Raw genomic sequence first — 6759 nt, 5'->3', positions numbered from 1 at the left:
ATATTTTCACACTGATATTCATAGCAGCATTATTATAATTGCCAAAAGATGGAAACAACCCAAGTGTCATCCACTGATGAGTGGATAAACAAAATGTGGTATACATATGCAATGGGTTATTAATCAGCTGAAAAAGGAATGAAATTCTGATTCACACATTACAACATGGACATTATGTTGAGTGAAATAAGCCAGACACAAAAAAACAGGTATTGTTTGATTCCACTTACATGAAATACCTAGAATATGCAAATTCTTACCAACAGAAAGTGGAGTATAGGTTACCAGATGGATGAAATTTGAAGATATCACGTTGAGTAAAATAAGCCAGACACAATAGGACAAATATTGTATGATCTCACGGATATGAAATAATTAGAATAAGCAAGCACATAGAGTCAAAATCTGCAATATAGATTGCCAACTGACAGGGTGGAGGTAGGGGATAGGGAGACAAGGCTGAAAATGTACAGAGTTTCTATTTGGGACAATGGAAAAGTTTTGGTAATGGATGGTGGTGATGGTAGCAGAACATTGTGAACATAATTAACTGCATTTGAATTATATATTTGAATGTGGTTAAAGGGGGAAATTTTAGGTTGTACATATGTAACTTGAATACAAAAATTTTAAAAATTCATGGAACTCTACAACATAAATGTGCAGCATAAGCTAAACCAGGGACCATAGTTAATATTACAATTACAAAAATTATTTTTCATCAATTGTAATAAATATACCTCATAATGAAAAGTGTTAATATGTTGTATATGGAAACCCTGTATTTTATGCATGATTTTTCTGTAATCCCACAACTTTTTTATAAAAAAACAAGTTACAAAGAAGCATATGCAGTGGGATCTCATATATGTGTGCATAGGAAAACAACTGTACAAATTGAAGATTATCAATATATATTCCTCGGGGGCTAGGATTATAGGATTTTAATTTTTTTCTTTACAGTTTTGGAATTTTCTAAATGTTCCACAATGAACACAAATTATTTCTGCGATAAATAAAAAGGCTACATAAAAATAAAATAAAGTAAAATAAAATAAAATACTTCAGAGGAATGGTTTGGCCAATTATTCCTCTATCATAATGCCTGGCAGATTAATGGCTTCTCGACAGTTGCAAAATTTAAACCAATCTAATGCTCAGTCCATGAATTGAAATACTGGGAAAATGCTCATCTGCTCCAGCTGTCAATTAATGGCTGGCTTGTTTCTGTTTTTGTTTTTGTTTCTTTAAATGTGCCCAAATGTGATTCTGCAACCTGGCTTTCTCTGTGTCTCAATCTATTTAAAATATACAACTGAGGGCAGGGGATTGTGGCAATGGCTCATAGAGGTAAAAGCATGGCCTTTGGGGTCTAAGTGATATGGGCTCAAATACTGATTTGCCAGTGACTAGTTGTGGCCTTGGGCAAGTGATTTAAACAGTTTCCTCATCTCTAAATGGGAATGATAGTACTCTCTAACTTTAGAATTTCAAAGGTCATGATTCTAAGACAGTTTGGCCCAGCTCCTGGCATAAGTTTCAATAAATGGTAGTTGTTATGGAATTTTTTTTTTAAGATTTATTTATTTTATTTATTTCTCTCCCCTTCCCCCCCCCCCGCTTTTGTCTGCTCTCTGTGTCTATTTGCTGCGTGTTCTTCTTTGCCTGCTTCTGTTGTTGTCAGCGGCACAGCAATCTGTGTTTCTTTTTGTTGCGTCATCTTGTCGTGTCAGCTCTCCGTGTGTGCAGTGCCATTCCTGGGCAAACTGCACTTTCTTTCGTGCTGGGCAGCTCTCCTTATGGGGCGCACTCCATGCGCGGGGGTCTCCCCCACACAGGGACACCCCTGCATGGCAAGGCACTCCTTGCGTGCATCAGCACTGCGCATGGGCCAGTTCCACGCAGGTCAAGGAAGCCCGGGGTTTGAACCGCAGACCTCCCGTGTGGTAGACGGATGCCCTAACCACTGGGCCAAGTCTGCTTCCCTGCAATTCTTCTTGTTATTATCCTTCCATGCTTCACAAGAGATACAAGAAGCAACTCACTCAGAGTTAGAGCCTGCATATCTTAGCTTGCCAGGGCTGCTATGACAAATGCCACGCAATGGGTTGGCTTAAACACAATCATTTTTTGGCTCACAGTTTTAGAAGGCAGGAGTCCTAGGTCAAGGCCATGCCCTCTCTGGGTCTATAGGGTCCTGGTGCCAGCCTGCTGCAGTCCTGGGAGTTCCCTGACTGGCATCTCCACCTTCCGACGGATCGCTCTCCCCTTGTGTCTGTTCTTCTGGTTTCTGCCAACTTCTGGCTCCTTCCTGTGTCTTTCTTGCATGACTGCATCTAAATTTCCTCTTTGTAAGGCCTCCAATAACATGGACTAAGGGCCACCTGATTTCAATTTGGCCATAACTTAACGAATAATGACATCTTCAAAGGGTCCTGTGGACAAGGGGTTCACACCTGCAGGATCACAGATTAAGACTAAGGACATGTCTTTTGTTGGGGTACGTGACTCCACCTACCACACTGCACTTAGCCCATTGTGTTTCAATAAATGTGCTGCTTGAATGTGCGTGAATACGTGATTCTGGTTAAGATCTGGTAACTCTGAGTTCTCGCCCAGCATTTCGAACCATCTTATTTCACTGGTTTGGGTCGTAAGTGGATCTTCTTGTGTGTCCTTGATAACCGGCCCCACTTGGCAGAGAGAGAGAGAGATTTAGTCCCTGAGAAGGAACAGAGATGGAATAGAGCTTTCGACCTCTAACTTTGAGAGCAGGAATGGCAGAAAGAGGAAATTTCAACCATTGGCTAAGTGTGGTTTGAGGAGAAACGCTGCAAGTCAAGGTAGCAGAGTTCCCTTTTGTACTCAGTAAAAATTGCCAGTTATTGTTATTATAAACAGAACAATAATAGATCACCCCTCAAGTACTTACTGTTTGCCAGCCATTTGGCTGAGGGCTTTAAACATGTTAGACCCTTTAATCCTCATGACGGTACCATGAGGTCCAAAACTCTGCTGTTCTCCATTTAATGCTGAGAAAACTGGGAGCCCAGAGATAGGACCCAAATGCGAATTCAAGCCCAGGGCAACTTGACCACTATGCTCTCTCAGTCCCCAAATACATGCAAACATCATAAGTCATTTGTCTTCACGGCTTCCCCATCTTCAAATCCCCTCCACATCTCTGACTTAGGGGGATGGAGGAGAGAAGGGAGGAGGCTGCTCCCCCACAGACTCTCAAACACACTGCAAGATGTAACTCTTCATTCCAAACCCCACAGAGCCATTTATCCTACGTTAGAAAGGAGAATTGAAAAGGAATATGGTACAAAAGGTGTCAAACCCAAGATAAATGTTTCCTCAGGGGAAACGGCTTTCGGAGATTTGAGTAGTAAGTTTTTGAAAAATGGACACATGAGGGGAAAAGGTTGAGTTTTGCGAAATCATTGATAACTCCCAAGACAACACCGAGATTTCCCCCATGATTATAAATGGGGGGATTTGAAATGGAACTTCTATTGTGTGGCTTTCAATGGCCTCGGTGGCCCAGGAGTAGTGAATCATTTCTAAGGTAAAGTGCTTCCTTCAAACCCGGGGGAAACAGAAGTAAGCAGATAAAAAAAATAATAATGCAGAAGGAAGATTTATGAGCAACCTGAACTCTGAACATTGCTTTTTTATATTCCTTAAGATGAACCAATCATGGTCCACATGGGAATAAGATCCTAAGGTTGAACACAAAAATAAAATCTCTCAACAGTTCCCAAACTCATACAGGAAATGTCACATGTATGCCCCAATAAATAATAGACAGATAATGAACACAGATTCTTTTGTCTAGCAATGGACATAAGTAGGTGAACATTTGTTCATTCTTTCAACAAGAAACTTCCTGAATCGGTGCCGTATGCTGGGCACTGTCCCAGATCCTGAAAATGAATATCTCGAGGAAGATTTCTAGATTAGGTGGCTCCTAAACACTGAGTAATCAACTTGTAGACCTACGAGGCATTTCGAGGAGTCATTTAGGCAGACAGAAGACTAGGAAACGATATGGAGGAAGGCCTGTGTCTTGAATCCCTGCTATATGTAATAAATTCCTCACCGCTCCTGTCAACATGGTGCTTCCCTGTGAGCCAGTAGTATTCACCTCATTCCTACCTTTTTATAGGAATCCACAGTGACTGAATTGCTCTCGTTTTGGTCCAGTATAATTTGCATCGGTACCACTAGGAAACACCATTTGCTTTTGAGCGTCTCCTACCTAGTTAGAGCCAAAGCTATTCAAGGAAGAAGATATTTTCCCTACCTTGGGGACACTAGCAATCTCGAGGAAACTGCAGATGTATAAAAGGAGGGGATGTGGGGGAGCAGATGTGGCTCAAGCAATTGAGCTCCTGCCTACCACACGGGTAATCCCAGGTTTGGTTCTCGGTGCCACTAGAAACAAAACAACAACCAAAAACAAAAAACAAAACTCAGGGCAGCAGACATGGCTCAGTGCCTGAGTGCCGGCTTCCCACATACAAGGTCCCTGGTTCAATACCTGGCCCTGGTACCTAAAAAAATTTAAATTTAAATTAAAAAAAAAAGATTATACGTAACACAGATAATAAGATCAAAAGTATTTTATGAGGGCAGAAGCTGAACACTGGCAGCCTGCCGGTCAGTTCCTGCCTACGGACGTTTTGTTCAGCCTGCGCTCACACCTTCCCTCCCTGGCTCAACTTCTTATTTTGAAAGTCCTCAAATCTAAAGAAAAGTTGAAATAATAATAAAATAAAAATTTGTACATCCCTAATATACACATACACACACAGATGCACACAATTTTTTCTGAACTAGTTGAAAATAAGTTGCAGACAACAGAATACTTCACCCTGGAATACTTCAGTATGAATTTCCTACCCTAAAGACAATCTCCAAAATAGCCACAATACCACTCTCACATCTTAAAAAAAAAAAAAACTGCATAATTCCATGATATCATGCAACGTATAGTCCATATGCAAATTTCCCCAACTGACCACAAAATGTCTTTTTTTTAAAGATTTATTTTTTATTTATTTCTCTCCCCTTCCCCTCCCCCTGCCCCCAGTTGTCTGTTCTCTGTGTCCATTCACTGAGTGTTCTTCTGTGTCCGCTTGCATTTTTGTCAGCAGCACTGGGAATCGGTCTCTTTTTGTTGCGTCATCTTGCTGCATCAGCTCTCCGTGTGTGCGGCTCCACTCCTGGGCAGGCTGTGCTTTTCTCGTGCAGGCAGCTCTTCTTAAGGGGCTCACTCCTTGCACTTGGGGCTCCCCTACACGGAGACACCCCTGTGTGGCACAGTACTCCTTGCACACATCAGCACTCCACATGAGCCAGCTTACCACATGAGGCCTGGGATTTGAACCCTGGACCTCCCATATAGTAAGTGGACATTCTATCAGTTGAGTCAAATCTGCTTCCCCAAAATGTCTTATATAGCTGTTAGTTAGCCCATGAAAAATGTGGAGACTTTACATAAGAATTCAGACTGTTAGTATTTCTTTAAAAGTCTGAAGACCTGGCAACACCGAGCCTGCTTTCCCACATGGAAAAATTTAGCTGGAACTGAGTCCCCTTTAGACAGGATATATTCTTCATTTTTCCACCATCTCCAGCACTCATTATTTTCAACAGGCATACCTGATTCCTGTTGAAATCTCTAGCTGATCCATGGTAAAGGGCTTTCCCTGCAAGCATAGGAGAGTAAACTACTACTACCTCCATCTGGGGCGCTTCTGTGCTAAAACCCAACCCTTCCACATCCTCTTTCCCAACTCCATCTTCCAACACAAACTCCAAAGACAAAAATCTAACAAACATCTGAAGTTAAAGAAGTATCTCAAACACAACAAGTCCAAAACTGAAATCCTGATCTTCTTTCCCAGACCTCCATTCCATTCACAGCCTGTCTCAACCCAGATAATGGCAATTCCTTCCCATCCCTTTCTCACAACTCTCGTCCAGTTGATTAGGAAATCCCCTTAGCTCCAGCTCCAGACTATACCCAAAGCCTGACCGCCTCTCTCCACCTCCGCAGCTCCCGCTCTGGTCTGATCCACCATCATTCTCTCACCTGGATTATTTCAATTCCCGTCTTTTTAAAACCTAAATCCTAATGGTCAAAACCTCCCAATGGCTTCCAATTTCCCTCAGGGCAAGACCTCACAGGAGCTGGGGGCCCAGTATCTTTGCGAGGCCTTCCTTCCCCGCCCTTTCCTCCTACCCTCGTCCCCAGTGCTTCTCACTCCAGCCACGCGGGCCTCCCTGAGGTCCTCTAAACAAACAATTCCCATCTGTCGGTCGGTACGCTGTGTTCTGTCTGCGTGGGACACTCTCATCCAGACAACGCTTGTTTTACTTCCTCACCTGCTTCAAGTCTTTGTTTCGCTCTCCCCTTCTCAATGAGGCCTCTTGTGGACACCCCGCTTAAAAACTGCATCCCCCTGCCCACCGTATTCCCAATCCCCCTTACCTTGCCCTACTTTTTCTTTTCTTCCTAGGACAGATCACTTTCTACACCACATATAATTTATTTGTTGATTATGTTTGTTGCTGTTTTGTCTGCTTCCCTCTGCTACAACCTAACGGCAGGAATCTTTGTTGGTTTTGTTCACCGTAAAGGAGAACCTAACAAAAAAAATTGACCGTCAACAAATATCTGCTGAATGAATGAATGATTCAATGAACAACAAACAAATGAATGTGTATGGCCCCAGGAAAAAACTCACA

Source organism: Dasypus novemcinctus, chromosome 23 (assembly GCF_030445035.2).
Source record: "Dasypus novemcinctus isolate mDasNov1 chromosome 23, mDasNov1.1.hap2, whole genome shotgun sequence".
Taxonomy (NCBI): domain Eukaryota; kingdom Metazoa; phylum Chordata; class Mammalia; order Cingulata; family Dasypodidae; genus Dasypus; species Dasypus novemcinctus.
Note: the sequence above shows the minus strand (reverse complement) of the source record.